The 14713-nt window shown below is 37.2% G+C and overlaps 1 protein-coding gene across 12 annotated transcripts in view; it reads left to right on the top strand.

Moving 5' to 3' along the window:
- MALRD1 (MAM and LDL receptor class A domain containing 1) overlaps positions 1-14713 on the top strand; it is a 754524-nt gene that overhangs the window by 421945 nt on the left and 317866 nt on the right. The gene's annotated exons all lie outside the window — the stretch shown is intronic.

Genomic DNA, 14713 nt, shown 5'->3' with positions numbered 1-14713 from the left:
CCTTCAGAATGAACTGGTTGGATCTACTTGCAGTCCAAAATGTCAAGAACAGATTTATTTCACTTTAATTAGATGTTAGTGTGGTTATTTTATATACTTTATTCTCTTTAGACAAATACTTTATTCATTTGAAGGCAATGGCAACCCACTCCAGTTTTCGTGCTTGGAGAATTCCATGGACAGAGGAGCCTGGTGGGTTATATAGTTCATGGAGTCACAAAGAGTCAGATATGACTGACCAACTAACACTCACTCACTTATTCATTTGAATGGTTGAATTTATATATTTAAGTCATTTAGATGATTGATTATGTCCATCCATTCACCTAAAAATATTTGGGTAATTTTTCTTAATAATTAGATTAAAATGTTGACTTGATAGATGTCCAACATAATACATAGATTGACAGTGTTATAAGATGTGGAAATATTAAATAGCATTAATCCCTATAATATATTAGAGGTATGAGATGAAAATAAATACAGTATATAGTGTTAAGAAAACAAAAGAACAAATTTTATCAATTGATAACATGATATATATTAATATTTAAACCATGAGTTTGGAGAAGAAAATAAAAATGCCATTCCTTTTGTATATAAATTACATATTATAAATAAGAAACAAAAGTGCTTTAAGAAGAATGAACTAATTTATTTGTGCTGACTTAACATGGTGGGTAGAATGGGGAACCGTACCATTTCTGCCTTGACTTCCTCATTCATTTCACAGATTATGTTTCTAGATAACTGTTTCCCCACTGACACATAATTAAGTCAGGATGTTTGCTTGAAGTTTCCAGCACAGTATGGAATGGTACAGAGGAAAACAAACATTTCAAAATTGTGTTGAGGGAAATATATACTAACAAGTGAAAGTTAAAGTTGGTCAGTTGTGTCCGACTCTTTGCAATCCCATGGACTATACGGTCCATGGAATTCTCCAGACCAGAATACTGGAGTGGGTAGCCTTTCCCTTCTCCAGGGGATCTTCCCAAACCAGGGATCGAATGCAGCATGTCTCCCACATTGCAAGCGGATTCTTTACCAGCTGAGCCATCAGGGAAACCTAGATACTAACAAGAGTGAAATGTAAAAGCATTTCAGATACCTCAGAATAATCTACTTCTTGAGAAAAGCTTCACCTTCTTTCTCTGTAGCAAATCTGATGACAGCTATACTAGCTTTTGTCCAGATCTGACCTTTTAAATAGTAAATGTTTGATCATAATAAAAAGTAATCTCATAGCATCCAAGTAACGAGAGAGCAAAAGTTTTATGTAGAACCACTTTAAACTTCAATGAACAACTACTAAGTGTGATGTCAGAGGAACAAACCAATCTCATCGGGAATTTTAAATTCTTAAACCTGTGAAATCTGGAATGAAGTTTCTTAAACAAAAATGACAAGGCTTCCAAAAGGAAAAGTTTAAAGTATGTAAAAAGTGGTATAGATTATATATTAATTATAAAATTAAGGGTGCATACCATTCTGAAGGAGATCAGCCCTGGGGTTTCTTTGGAAGGAATGATGCTAAAGCTGAAACTCCAGTACTTTGGCCACCTCATGCGAAGAGTTGACTCATTGGAAAAGACTCTGATGATGGGAGGGATTGGGGGCAGGAGGAGAAGGGGACGACAGAGGATGAGATGGCTAGATGGCATCACTGACTCAACGGATGTGAGTCTGGGAGAACTCCGGGAGTTGGTGATGGACAGGGAAGCCTGGCGTGCTGCGATTCATGGGGTTGCAAAGAGTCGGACACGACTGAGCGACTGATCTGATCTGATTAATATCACTAGAGTTCTTTGTATATCCTGATGCTATTGGAGATATTCTATTAAAATTTTTGGTGAATAGAAATTGAGACTCTGCTTTTAAGAATATCTCATTGTGGTAGGGGAGAATAGGAAAACCATCTCAAAAATCACCTAATATTAGGCTAGATATAATAAAGTGCCAGTAGAGAGTATATATACTGTTGTGTATATATGTATTTAAACATATTTGGGGGAGTGGCCTGGACAAATTTTTAAGAAGCCAAACTGCTTTTTATTAGTCTTCATGAAAGTTGGTGCAAGAGAATTCAGCAATATCATGAACTTTTAACAGAAGTATAATGCAAGCCACTAATGTAAGCTACTTGTGTAATTTATATATGCTAGAAGTTATGTTTAGAAAAAGCAGAATTAATTTTTAGAATATATTTTGCCATTTCCTTCTCCAGGGGGTCTTCCTGACCCAGGAATTGAACCTGGATCTCCTGCAATGCAGGCAGATTCTTTATGGACTGAACTACCCTGAATCACGACTGAACCCTGAATTAACTCAATATGCCCCAAGTATTATCATTTTTAACACAAAAGCTATGTAAGATAATAATGAAGTATTTTATATTCTTATTTTCAGACTTAGCCTTTAAAATCCAATGTGTATTTATTTTACAACTACAACCCATCTCAATTTGGATTAGCCACATTTTGATTGCTTGATAGCCACTCATTCTATCCCAGTGCACAGGAGATGAAGTAGATACTGTAGGGCACTTTTATATGAGTCTGACAATTGGGTTCCATTATTTGAGGTCCAGTTTGTGAATTCCAAAGAATTTCAGTTCTATTCTTATTTAAACAGAAGCAAAATATACCCCTAGGCTAAATGGGGAAGCACGGGTAGGTACCATGTTCTAGTGAAGTAGGTACTAATTTCAGACATTCTTCTTACTAGCTATGTGCTGTACAACTTCTCTGAAACCCAAATTCCTCATCTGTTATTCAAAGAGAACCTGTTTCTTAAGTTCTTAAAATAAAAAGAGGTAGTCATCTATATGGGCTTCCCAGGTGGTGCTAAGGTGAAGAATCCATCTGCCAATGCAGGAGATACAAGAGATGCAGGTTTGATCCCTGGGTTGGGAAGATCCCTGGAGAAGGGAATGGCAACCCACTGTAGTATTCTTGCCTGGAGAATCCCATGGACAGAGGAGCCTGGTGGGCTAGAGTCCATGGGGTCACAAAGAGTTGGATATGACTGAAGCGACTTAGCACGCACACACGCAAACACCTATATAATTTACCTAGTCTCATGTTTGGTATATTCTCTTGTTTGGCATGTATTCAGTAAAAACTGTATCATTTTACATTATCTGATATTTTGAGCACCTTACCAGTATTCCTTAGATGGTATAGACATTTGAGTGTGAGCCTCCATTATTTGCATTTTATTAAGAATATATTTCTACCATATGTTTTAGCAAAGTTTTCTCTCTTGCAGAGATCACAAGCATATAATTATTTTATATTACATGGTAATCATTCAATCTATTATTTATTGAAAACCTCTTTAATTTAGTAATTTTGATTTGTCATGAAGAACGTGTGTGTATGTGTGTATCTTTGAAATGTTTCTCAGTGTCTCGGTACTGCAAAAACACTTAACCTGAAACTTTCACAGATAAATGAAGGATAAATGATATTCAGGCAGTGGCTATATCCACTAAACTTCTGAAAGTGACTTTAGTTCATGCACACTTTTCATCTATATTCATGGGCGTAGGCTAATAATTCCGTCAAGGACGACTTAAAATAGAAAAAGACAAGAGGAGGCAAAACATATATATTTAGGAAGATGCAATTGAACTGAATCTGGAATTAGTGATTCTAATCAGTCAAATAAGAACCAGAGCTTTATTAGCAAAAGTAATATTAGGGGGTTATTATTGAGTCTTTAGAAGTTATATTTAAAAGCTTATTTCGATGGCAATTTTGTTAATTGCTAAATGATGATGGAGAAAAATAATTGTTTAATGAATTTTAATAAGAAAAAGACAACCAAGATTCCTCTTTTAAATGTCTGTATGGAGATTCAGCCACTATCATATTCTGTGTTATTGACCGATATTTAATAAAAATTTTAATTATAATAAGGACAGAGACCAAGTCTTAATTTGTGTGTGTATGCACACATGTGTTTTAAGTAATTTATAGATATGAGTCATAAAACAATTATGTTTTAACATGACAATTAACTTTTGCTTGAAAAATATGTGTAAGGGAGTTTGAGGTCGATGTGTACACATTGCCAAATTTCAAATGGATAACCATCAGGGACCTACTGTATAGCACGGGGAAGTCTGGTATCAATGTGATGTGGCAGCCTTGGTGGAAGGGGAATTTTGGGGGAGAACAGATCCATGTGTATGGCTGAGTCACTCTGCTGTGCCCCTAAAACTATCACAACATTCTTAATCAATCAGCTATACTCCAGTATAAAATGAAAAGTTTAAAAAAGGCAAAAAAAAAAAAAATGTATAAGACAATGGAGCGTGAATGGATTAGCTTCTCTTTGATGTCCAGTATTTCCTTGAAATACCTGGGGGAAGTTTAAAAGGCTCGTACCTACTGATGAGAATGCTGGCATAGCAACTCAGAGTCCTCTGCTGGGAAATCTGGCTGATTATCCTTTGCTCTGTAATTTGGTGAACCCTGTACACAGGGTTTAGTTCTAAGTGCATATGTTTGGGGTTTAAAAAGATGAATTTGGACTTTTGTAATGCTTACTACTTATAAGGTGTCACCTGATCTACTTAACCTCTCTAATTCTTATCTTTCTTGTCCATAAAAATAGAGCTATTGGAATCTAAGTCATCTGAAAAATAGTGGAGATAATAATATATAGAATGTTTTAAGCAACCACTGGCATACAGTCAGTGTTCAGTACCTCTCCCTTTTTTCTAGCAGTTTTCTCCCTGTTGGGGAGATTAAAGTGTGCATAAGTTGAAATTTCCTAAAAGCATGTTGTATAGTTGTTATTTTTTCTTCTTCATGTTCCATTCATTGCTTAAAAATTCAGATTTCCTCTGACCCTCCTATTTTCTTCAAAGAATTTGCTCTCACAAAAGCCCCTAAATTGCTAAATTCTCTAGTTTCATTTATTATTCATAATAAACAATGAAGACGAAAGAAGTGGTCCTATAATTCAAGGAAGTTGATGAGTTGCATATGATGTGGGTGGGGGCAGAGGAAAGTTCATTTTAAATGTACAAGCTTACTCCACCCAGTGTTTTCCAAGTTAATATTTTCCCGGTAAAATATCTGTTGATTTTTGGTACTCAAATTCATGGAATGCCTATATTTCACTCTGGTTTTTTAATTTTTATTTTTTTAGGGGGGACAATATTTATACTGGAAATTATATTTGGATTACGCAAAACTGAGAATACTGTTTAAGCAACATATTGTATACGAAAAATCTCAAGTTCTGTTCTAAATACAGTCAATAGACAATGAGATTTTGAAAATTTCATGCAGTGACCATACGGAGGAAGTTTATCACAGACACTGCTCTGGTTAGGGGAAATTGAGAGTAGTATATACACTGTAAAATATTATTTCATTTGTGCATTTGTTCTGACTGTGTTTCTTCAGTGCATATTTTTGTCTAATTTAAACAAGAAATTCCTTCAGAAATTGAGAAAATGTTGAAAAAAATTGAAAGTGAAAACAAAAGAGATTTCAGTGTAAGAGAAGATAAAGGAAATTATAATGTTAACCAATAAAAGCTGGTTCTGAAGAGGTTCAGTTCAGTTCAGTAGCTCAGTCATGTCCGACTATTTGAGACCCCATGAATTGCAGCACGCCAGGCCTCCCTGTCCATCACCAACTCCCAGAGTTCACTCAAACTCATGTCCATCGAGTTGGTGATGCCATCCAGCCATCTCATCCTCTGTCATCCCCTTCTCCTCCTGCCCCCAATCCCTCCCAGCATCAGGGTGTTTTCAATGAGTCAATTCTTTGCATGAGGTAGCCAAAGTATTGGAGTTTCAGCTTTAGCATCAGTCCTTCCAATGAACACCCAGGACTGATCTCCTTTAGAATGGACTGGTTGGATCTCCTTGCTCTCCAAGGGACTCTCAAGAGTCTTCTCCAACACCACAGTTCAAAAGCATCAATTCTTTGGCACTCAGCTTTCTTCACAGTCCAACTCTCACATCCATACATGACCACCGGAAAAACCATACCCTTGACTAGACGGATCTTTGTTGGCAAAGTAATGTCTCTGCTTTTGAATATGCTATCTAGGTGGGTCATAACTTTCCTTCCAAGGAGTAAGCATCTTTTAATTTCATGGCTAAAATCACCATCTGCAGTGATTTTGGAGCCCCAAAAAACAAAGTCTGACACTGTTTCCACTGTTTCCCCATCTATTTGCCATGAAGTGATGGGACCAGAACAGATGCCATGATCTTCGTTTTCTGAATGTTGAGCTTTAAGCCAACTTTTTCACTCTCCTCTTTCACTTTCATCAAGAGGCTCCTTGGTTCCTTTTCACTTTCTGCCATAAAGGTGGTGTCATCTGCATACCTGAGGTTATTGATATTTCTCCCGGCAATCTTGATTCCAGCTTGTGCTTCTTCCAGTCCAGCATTTCTCATGATGTACTCTGTATAGAAGTTAAATAAGCAGGGTGACAATATACAGCCTTGACATACTCCTTTTTCTATTTGGAACCAGTCTGTTGTTCCATGTCCAGTTCTAACTGTTGCTTCCTGACCTGCATATAGGTTTCTCAAGAGGCAGGTCAGGTGGTCTGGTATTCCCATCTCTTGAAGAATTTCCCACAGTTTATTGTGATCCACACAGTCAAAGGCTTTGGCATAGTCAATAAAGCAGAAATAGATGTTTTTCTGGAACTCTCTTGCTTTTTCCATGATTCAACGGATGTTGGCAATTTGATCTTGGTTCCTCTGCCTTTTCTAAAACCAGCTTGAACATCTGGAAGTTCACAGTTCACGTATTGCTGAAGCCTGGCTTGGAGAATTTTGAGTATTACTTTACTAGCGTGTGAGATGAGTGCAATTGTGCGATAGTTTGAGCACTCTTTGGCATTGCCTTTCTTTGGGATTGGAATGAAAACTGACCTTTTCCAGTCCTGTGGCCACTGCTGAGTTTTCCAAATTTGCTGGCATATTGAGTGCAGCACTTTCACAGCATCATCTTTCAGGATTTGAAATAGCTCCACTGAAGTTCCTTCACCTCCTCTACCTTTGTTCGTAGTGATGCTTCCCAAGGCCCAATTGACTTCACATTCTAGGAAGTCTGCCTCTAGGTGAGTGATCACACCATCGTGATTATCTGGGTCGTGAAGATCTTTTTGGTGTAGTTCTTCTGTGTATTCTTGCCACCTCTTCTTAATATCTTTTGCTTCTGTTAGGTCCATACCATGTCTGTCCCTTATCGAGCCCATCTTTGCATGAAATGTTCCCTTGGTATCTCTAATTTTCTTGAAGAGATCTCTAGTCTTTGCCATTCTGTTGTTTTCCTCTATTTCATTGCGTTGATCGCTGAGGAAAGCTTTCTTATCTCTCCATGCTATTCTTTGGAACTCTGCATTCAGATGCTTATATCTTTCCTTTTCTCCTTTGCTTTTTGCTTCTCTTCTTTTCACAGCTATCTGTAAGGCCTCCTGAGACAGCCATTCCTCAGACAGCCATTTTGCCTTTTTGCATTTCTTTTCCGTGGGGATGGTCTTGATCCCTGTCTCCTGTACAGTGTCATGAACCTCCATCCATAGTTCATCAGGCACTCTATCTATCAGATCTAGGCCCTTAAATCTATTTTTGACTTCCACTGCATAATCATAAGGGATTTGATTTAGATCATACCTGAATGGTCTAGTGGTTTTCCCTACTTTCTTCAATTTAAGTCTGAATTTGGCAATAAGGAGTTCATGATCTGAGCCACAGTCAGCTCCCAGTCTTGTTTTTGCTGACTGTATAGAGCTTCTCCATCTTTGGCTGCAAAGAATATAATCAATCAGATTTCAGTGTTGACCATCTGGTGATGTCCATGTGTAGAGTCTTCTCTTGTGTTGTTGGAAGAGGGTGTTTGCTATGACCAGTATGTTCTCTTGGCAAAACTCTATTAGCCTTTGCCCTGCTTCATTCCGTACTCCAAGGCCAAGTTTGCCTGTTACCCCAGGTGTTTCTTGACTTCCTACTTTTGCATTCCAGTCTCCTATAATGAAAAGGACATCTTTTTTGGGTGTTAGTTCTAAAAGGTCTTGTAGGTCTTCATAGAACCATTCAACTTCAGCTTCTTCAGTGTTACTGGTTGGGGCATAGGCTTGGATTACCGTGATATTGAATGGCTTGCCTTGGAAACGAACAGAGATCATTCTGTCGATTTTGAGATTGCATCCAAGTACTGCATTTTGGACTCTTTTGTTGACCGTGATGGCTACCCCATTTCTTCTAAGGGATTCCTGCCCACAGTAGTAGATATAATGGTCATCTGAGTTAAATTCACCTATTCCAGTCCATTCTAGTTTGCTGATTCCTAGAATGTCGATGTTCACTCTTGCCATCTCCTGTTTGACCACTTTCAATTTGCCTTGATTCATGGACCTAACATTCCAGGTTCCTATGCTATGTTGCTCTTTACAGCATCGGACCTGCTTCTATCACTAGTCACATCCACAACTGGGTAGCTGGCTCCATCCCTTCATTCTTTCTGGAGTTATTTCTCCACTGATCTCCAGTAGCATGTTGGGCACTTACCAACCTGGGGAGTTCCTCTTTCAGTATCCTATCATTTTGCCTTTTCATACTGTTCATGGGGTTCTCAAGGCAAGAATACTGAAGTGGTTTGCCATTGCCTTCTCCAGTGGACCACATTCTGTCAGACCTCTCCACCATGACCCGCCCATCTTGGGTGGCCCCACATGGCATGGCTTAGTTTCATTGAGTTAGACAAGGCTGTGGTCTGTGTGCTCAGATTGGCTAGTTTTCTGTGATAGATTTAAACAATAATTGAGAGGGACTTCCCTGTTGCTCCAGTGGTTGAGACTTTGCCTTCCAGTGCAGGATATGTGGGTTCGATCCCTGTTCAGGAAGCTAAGATTCCCGCATGTCTCTCAGTCAAAAAACCAAAATGAAAAAAAAAAAAAAAACAGAAACAATACTGTAACAAATTCAATAAAGACTTTAACCAGTCCACATCAAAAAAAAAAAAATCTTTAAAAAATTATTAAAGTGCTCTTATATCTTACTGAAGGATTTGCTATTAAGTTTGTTCCTGTAAATATATAATGTTAGTCTAAGGAAAACTCAGACACTGACTAATTAAAATGATAGACATCATTGGCTTGAAAGAATTTATGACTCTTATAATTGCAGGGATAAACATAATACCTTAATTGGTGCTCCTCTGTGTTTGATTTGCATTTTTAGAACTTAGTTGGGGTTAGATGAGTAGATTGTGTAATGCATAATAATTTTTCACACTTAAATAAGGTGAAATTGGCTATGGATACAGCATTTTAAAACAGAACATCTGGGACTTCGCTGGCGGTTCAGTGCTTAAAGACTTCACCTTTCAATGAGGAGGTGCAGGTTTAATCCTTAGTCAGGGAGCTCAGATCCCACATGCCGCGAGGTCAAAAACTGAACAGAAGCATTGTTGTCACAAGTTCAGTAAAGATTTTTAAATGGTCCACGTCAAAGAAAATCTTTAAAAATCTCTAAAAATCGATAAAATGGAACATCTGAATTTTAGAAACATATTTTTAACTATGTTGGAAGGAACTATACTGTAAGTTTTCAAGGAGGCATGATGAGATACAGTTGGGCAACACTCGGATTTGTGAGGGTTCAGATTTGAATGGCCAGGGGTGCACTGGGACTTTTAAAGTCTGAAAACTTTATTTCTTTTGTGCTACCTGTGTCTATTGAAAAAAACAAACACTTGTCTCATGTTTATGGATATAATCATTAATTAACTCTCCTTTTTTCCTTGAATACAAAAAAATTTTATGGAATCCTTCTATTTTTTTAATGTGTTTGTTCCAAGTAGAACAAAATTTTCCTCACTCTAGTAGGAAGGTACCCATCAAGCCCCATTCTTTTTCATGTCCCAAGTCTCTCTATTGCTAGTGATGACTATATTTTACAAATTTTCTTTCTTCTAATTTCAGATATAATAGATATTGTGTAAAGTTCTATACATTTTGGATAAAGAAATTTGTTCCTTAGTTTTCATTTTATTTATTGTTTTATTTTTTAGATTCCACATATAAGTGGTACCATACAGTATTTGTCTTTCGCCATCTGACTCATTTCTCTTAGCATCAATTCAGTCGCTCAGTCATGTCTGACTCTTTGTGACCCCACGGACTGCAGCACACCAGGCTTCCCTGTTCATTACCAACTCCCGGAGCTTGCTCAAACTCATATCCATCGAGGTGGTGATGCCATCCAACCATCTCATCCTCTGTTGTCCCCTTCTCCTCCTGCCTTCATTCTTTCCCAGCATCAGGGTCTTTTCCAGTGAGTCAGTTCTTCGCATCATGTGGCCAAAGTATTGGAGTTTCAGCTTCAGCATCATTTAGCATAATACCTTCTAAGATCATCCATGGTGTTGCAAATGGCAAGATTTTATTCTCTTTTATGGCTGAGTAGTATTCCATTGTGTGTGCATAAATAAAATTTAAATATATGACATCATTATGTCTTATTTAAACACATCTTCGAATATTTGAAGAAATAAATATGGAGAAGCCGATGGCACCCCACTCCAGTACTCTTGCCTGGAAAATCCCATGGACGGAGGAGCCTGGTGGGCTATAGTCCATAGGGTCGCTAAGAGTCGGACACGACTGAGCAACTTCACTTTCACTTTAGAATATTTTAGGTGATAGTAATATAATAAAATAGTACCAATGCTCCATATTATTAATTATATTACATATCAGTTAACAATGGCATATATCAGTTTTAAAATTCCCTATTTAGTAAGGCAACTAATGAATTTTCATTTATAATTCATTCTTTCATTCTTTACTACAGTATAATTATTATACAGTTAATTATGTAAAAGTAAGTACTCTTGTCTAAACAAGGTATCATTTTTTATTGAATCACCCAGTATTGGAACTGTGGTAATCTGCTTTTTGTTCTGAAATAGCTATTTTATTTTTCTTCTTGTGGTATATAAGATAGCCCTATATTTAGACAGGCATATAGCTAAACATTTCATTGCTGCAATAAATACAAAATAGCATTATTTTCATAGACTGAAAGATTCAATAATATATTGTAACTTTATGGTAAGGGCATTTAATATCTTCCGTGCTATTGAAAATTATAATTTTTAAAGTGGTATCTTTAAATTTTTGTTTTCTATTTGTGTTGAGGATAGAAAAGTGGTTGATTTTTAAAATATTAACTTGTTTATGGTAAGGATAAGTACATATTTGTTTGCTTAGTCGCCAAGTCGTGTTTGACTCCTGTCACCCTATGGATTGCAGTCCGCCAGGCTCCCCTTCCATGAGATTTTCCTAGCAAGAATACTGGAGTGGGTCGTCATTTCTTACTCCAGGGCATATGGGTAGAAAAGTAGTTGATTTTTAAAATATTAACCTTGTTTATGGTAAGGATAAACACATATTTAGGTAATCTTTAATTTTTCTTGGTAATGTTTTATAGTTTTTATGGAAGAAGCTTTTATTATATAATATTTTAAATGCTAAAGGCAAATGATATTTTTAAAAATAGTCTCTTAAAATTCAATTTTCTGTTTCTTTTTGTTACTGGTATACATAAATATAATTACCTTTTATTATTATACCCTTATACCCTTATCAACTCATTTTTAATTGAGGAAAAAACTATATTTCTCAGCTTCCCTTGCAATGAATGTGAGTACATGTTAGCCAATGGACTCTGAATAGGCATTACATGTACCCTATAGATTGTACATTAAAAGACAGAAACATTCTCTCCATTTCCCTTCTCTTCTCACCAGCTGGTTGGAATGTAGATGTGATGGCAGGAGCTAAAGTTTTGATCTTAGTTCATGATGTTGAGTAATTGCCTCTTTAACATGTGACAGATAGAAGGGGTCTGGTCCCCTGGATTGAAAACAATAGGACATCAATCTGTGGTTGTTTAGCAGTGAGAGGGGAAAAAAAAACCCTCTCACTTTGTCATTGTTGTCTTTTGATTTGGGACAGCAGCCCAGTCTATATCTTAATAAAGGAACTTGTTATTTTCAATTGCTACATGCCATACCATTATGATGTTTATTTGGATGTTGGCTTGTCTCTGGTTATTCTTAGAGGATCTCTAATTTTCCACCTGTCACCAAGAAAGATGTTCTATGATCTCTGTATTGGCAGTTGGTCTCTTGGGGAGTCAATTCTGGGAGTCATTCCTGTGGGAACTCAACATACATCACTCCTCCAACTATTTCAACAGTTTCTCAGATATATAATTCTCACTATCAAATCACGTTCTGTTTAAAATGTTTAGGGTGATTTGGGTTATCTGCTTTTAAATGCTGATTGATCTGAGCATTTTATACCAAAGGCTTGACTTTATTGTTTGCATTAGTTGTATGAATTTTCTAAACATGTCATTCTGATTCTAATGAGCCAGTGTGCCAAATGTCACTTAAAAACCTTGCTTGCCAGATTTGATTTCAACCTCTATTGTAATTCTGCAGTCTGGTAAGTCAAACACTGTGTCTGATTTTGTGTGTGTGTGTGTGCCTATATCAGCCTCCTGCCTACAAGCAAAAAGAAATTTCTTTAGGGTCATAGCAACAACACTCTGAATATCTGATCAAACCTTAAATAAAGAATTGAAAGTTCTGAGCCAATTAGTTCTTTTTATAACTCTCTGGCTATGAATTCCAATGTAGCCAACTCAGTCCGATATGGCCTGAATTTCTTAGGCATTTCACATTGTATTCTGTAGACTACCACTTAGACTTCTACTGTTTTGCTTTCAGTGGACACTTTTTTTAGATAACTATGGGTGGTATTTAAATGATAGCTGAGGGACGTTCCAGGTGGCTCAGATGGTAAAGAATCTGCCTGCAATGCAGAGACCTGGGTTCAATCCCTGGGTCAGGAAGATCCCCTAGAGAAGGAAATGGCCACCCACTCCAGTATTCTTGCCTGGGAAATCCCATGGACAGAGGAGCAGTCTACAGTCCATGGGGTCACAAAAGAGTTGGACACAACTGAGCAACTAACACGTTCACCTTCGTACCAGCTTATAATGATTAACGATTGTTTTATTTCCTAGTAAATGACTGGTAGTAGTGATAATTGTTACAGAATTTTCAAAAATGTGTTTTTGTATCTTAAATATTTTCCTTTGCATTTACAATTTGGTTCTTAGGAATTCTAAAACAAAGCACTACATTTGTATTCTCTTAATATATGTTTGCGTTTCTCATCAGCTTGATCCTTACTGAAATATTTATATCATAAGCAAAGTTAGAAATTACAGCATTATTAGCATTATCTTGGTTGTCAAGGTAAAATTAAGCTGGTTTTACTGTTTGAGCCCCGAAAGTATATGCTGGTTAAGTAAAAACCAAGAAAGATTGTGTGATAAGCTATTTTAATGGTTGAATGTAAGTGAAACAACACAAATTACATTTCTCTTGGAAGAAAAATATGGTTGTGTGAAATCAAATATGCTTTATGTCCCAGTGAACTTAATATGTTGGAAAATTTCAGCTTCATTTCAAATGTCAATTGGCTGTACCCTACTGATGTAGTAGTGGAGAGAGGTGCAGTTGAATTTTTCACTTTATCATTGTTCCAAGAACATGTCCTTTGTTCAGTTTAAGATTTTTGTTTCCAAATAAATTATTTCTATTCATTTGTGGAAATGGTAATGGGAATTAGAATACCCAAGTGCTGTTATTAGTAGTATTCTTTTTCAAATTCTTGGTTGTGCTGGCTCCCCGTTGCTGCACTGGCTTTTCTCTAGCTGCCCTGCGTGGGCTTCTCATTGCAGTGGCCTCTCTTGTTGCGGAGCATGGCTTCTAGGACCCACAGGCGTCAGGGGTTGCGGCATGTGGACTCAGTAGTTGTGGCTCCTGAGCTCTAGAGCACGGGCTTAGTTGCACAATACCTCCGCATTTACCAGTGTTTCCAGTCCTGGAAACCACCATTCTGCTTCCTGTCTCTATAAATTTGATTACTCTAGGTACTTCATGTAAGTGGAATCATACAGTATTTTAAGATACTATTTTTGAAACTACGTTGCTCTGTATAGGAATCAAATAGTACAAGTAACTGTATCCTGATCACTTTTTCTATTGTATTATGATTAATATCCAATATTAGTTTCAGGTGTGCAACTGAAACTACTATAATTCAGTGCTCTTATACATGATGAAATGACTACCACCAAAAATGTAGTTAGCCTCTGTCACTATACACAGTTGTTAACAATATTGGTTATATTCCATATGCTGTGTGTTTCATCTCTATCACATTCATTATAGCTGGAAGTTTGTATGTCTTAATCCTTTTTACCTCTTTTGTCCTATGACCCAACCCAAGTCCCCCTGGTTTTGTTTTCTGTGTCTGTGAGTCTGTTTCTGTTTTGTTTGTTCACTTATTTTGTTTTTTTGAAATTCCACATATAAGTGAAATCATACAGTATTGGTTATTCTCTGTTTTACTTATTTTACTTAATATCCTCTGCTGCTGCTAAGTCACTTCAGTCGTGCCCGACTCTATGCGACCCCATAGACGGCAGCCCACCAGGCTTCCCCATCCCTGGGATTCTCCAGGCAAGAACACTGGAGTGGGTTGCCATTTCCTTCTCCAATGCATGAAAGTGAAAAGTGAAAGTGAAGTCACTCAGTCGTGTCCGACTCTAGCGACCCCATGGACTGCAGCCTACCAGGCTCCT

This window comes from Bos grunniens, chromosome 13 (assembly GCF_055505025.1).
Source record: "Bos grunniens cultivar Pamir isolate PY7600 chromosome 13, Bosgru_T2T1.0, whole genome shotgun sequence".
Taxonomy (NCBI): Eukaryota; Metazoa; Chordata; class Mammalia; order Artiodactyla; family Bovidae; genus Bos; species Bos grunniens.
The sequence above is the reverse complement of the archived record's forward strand: the minus strand, read 5'-3'. Positions and strand labels throughout refer to the sequence as shown.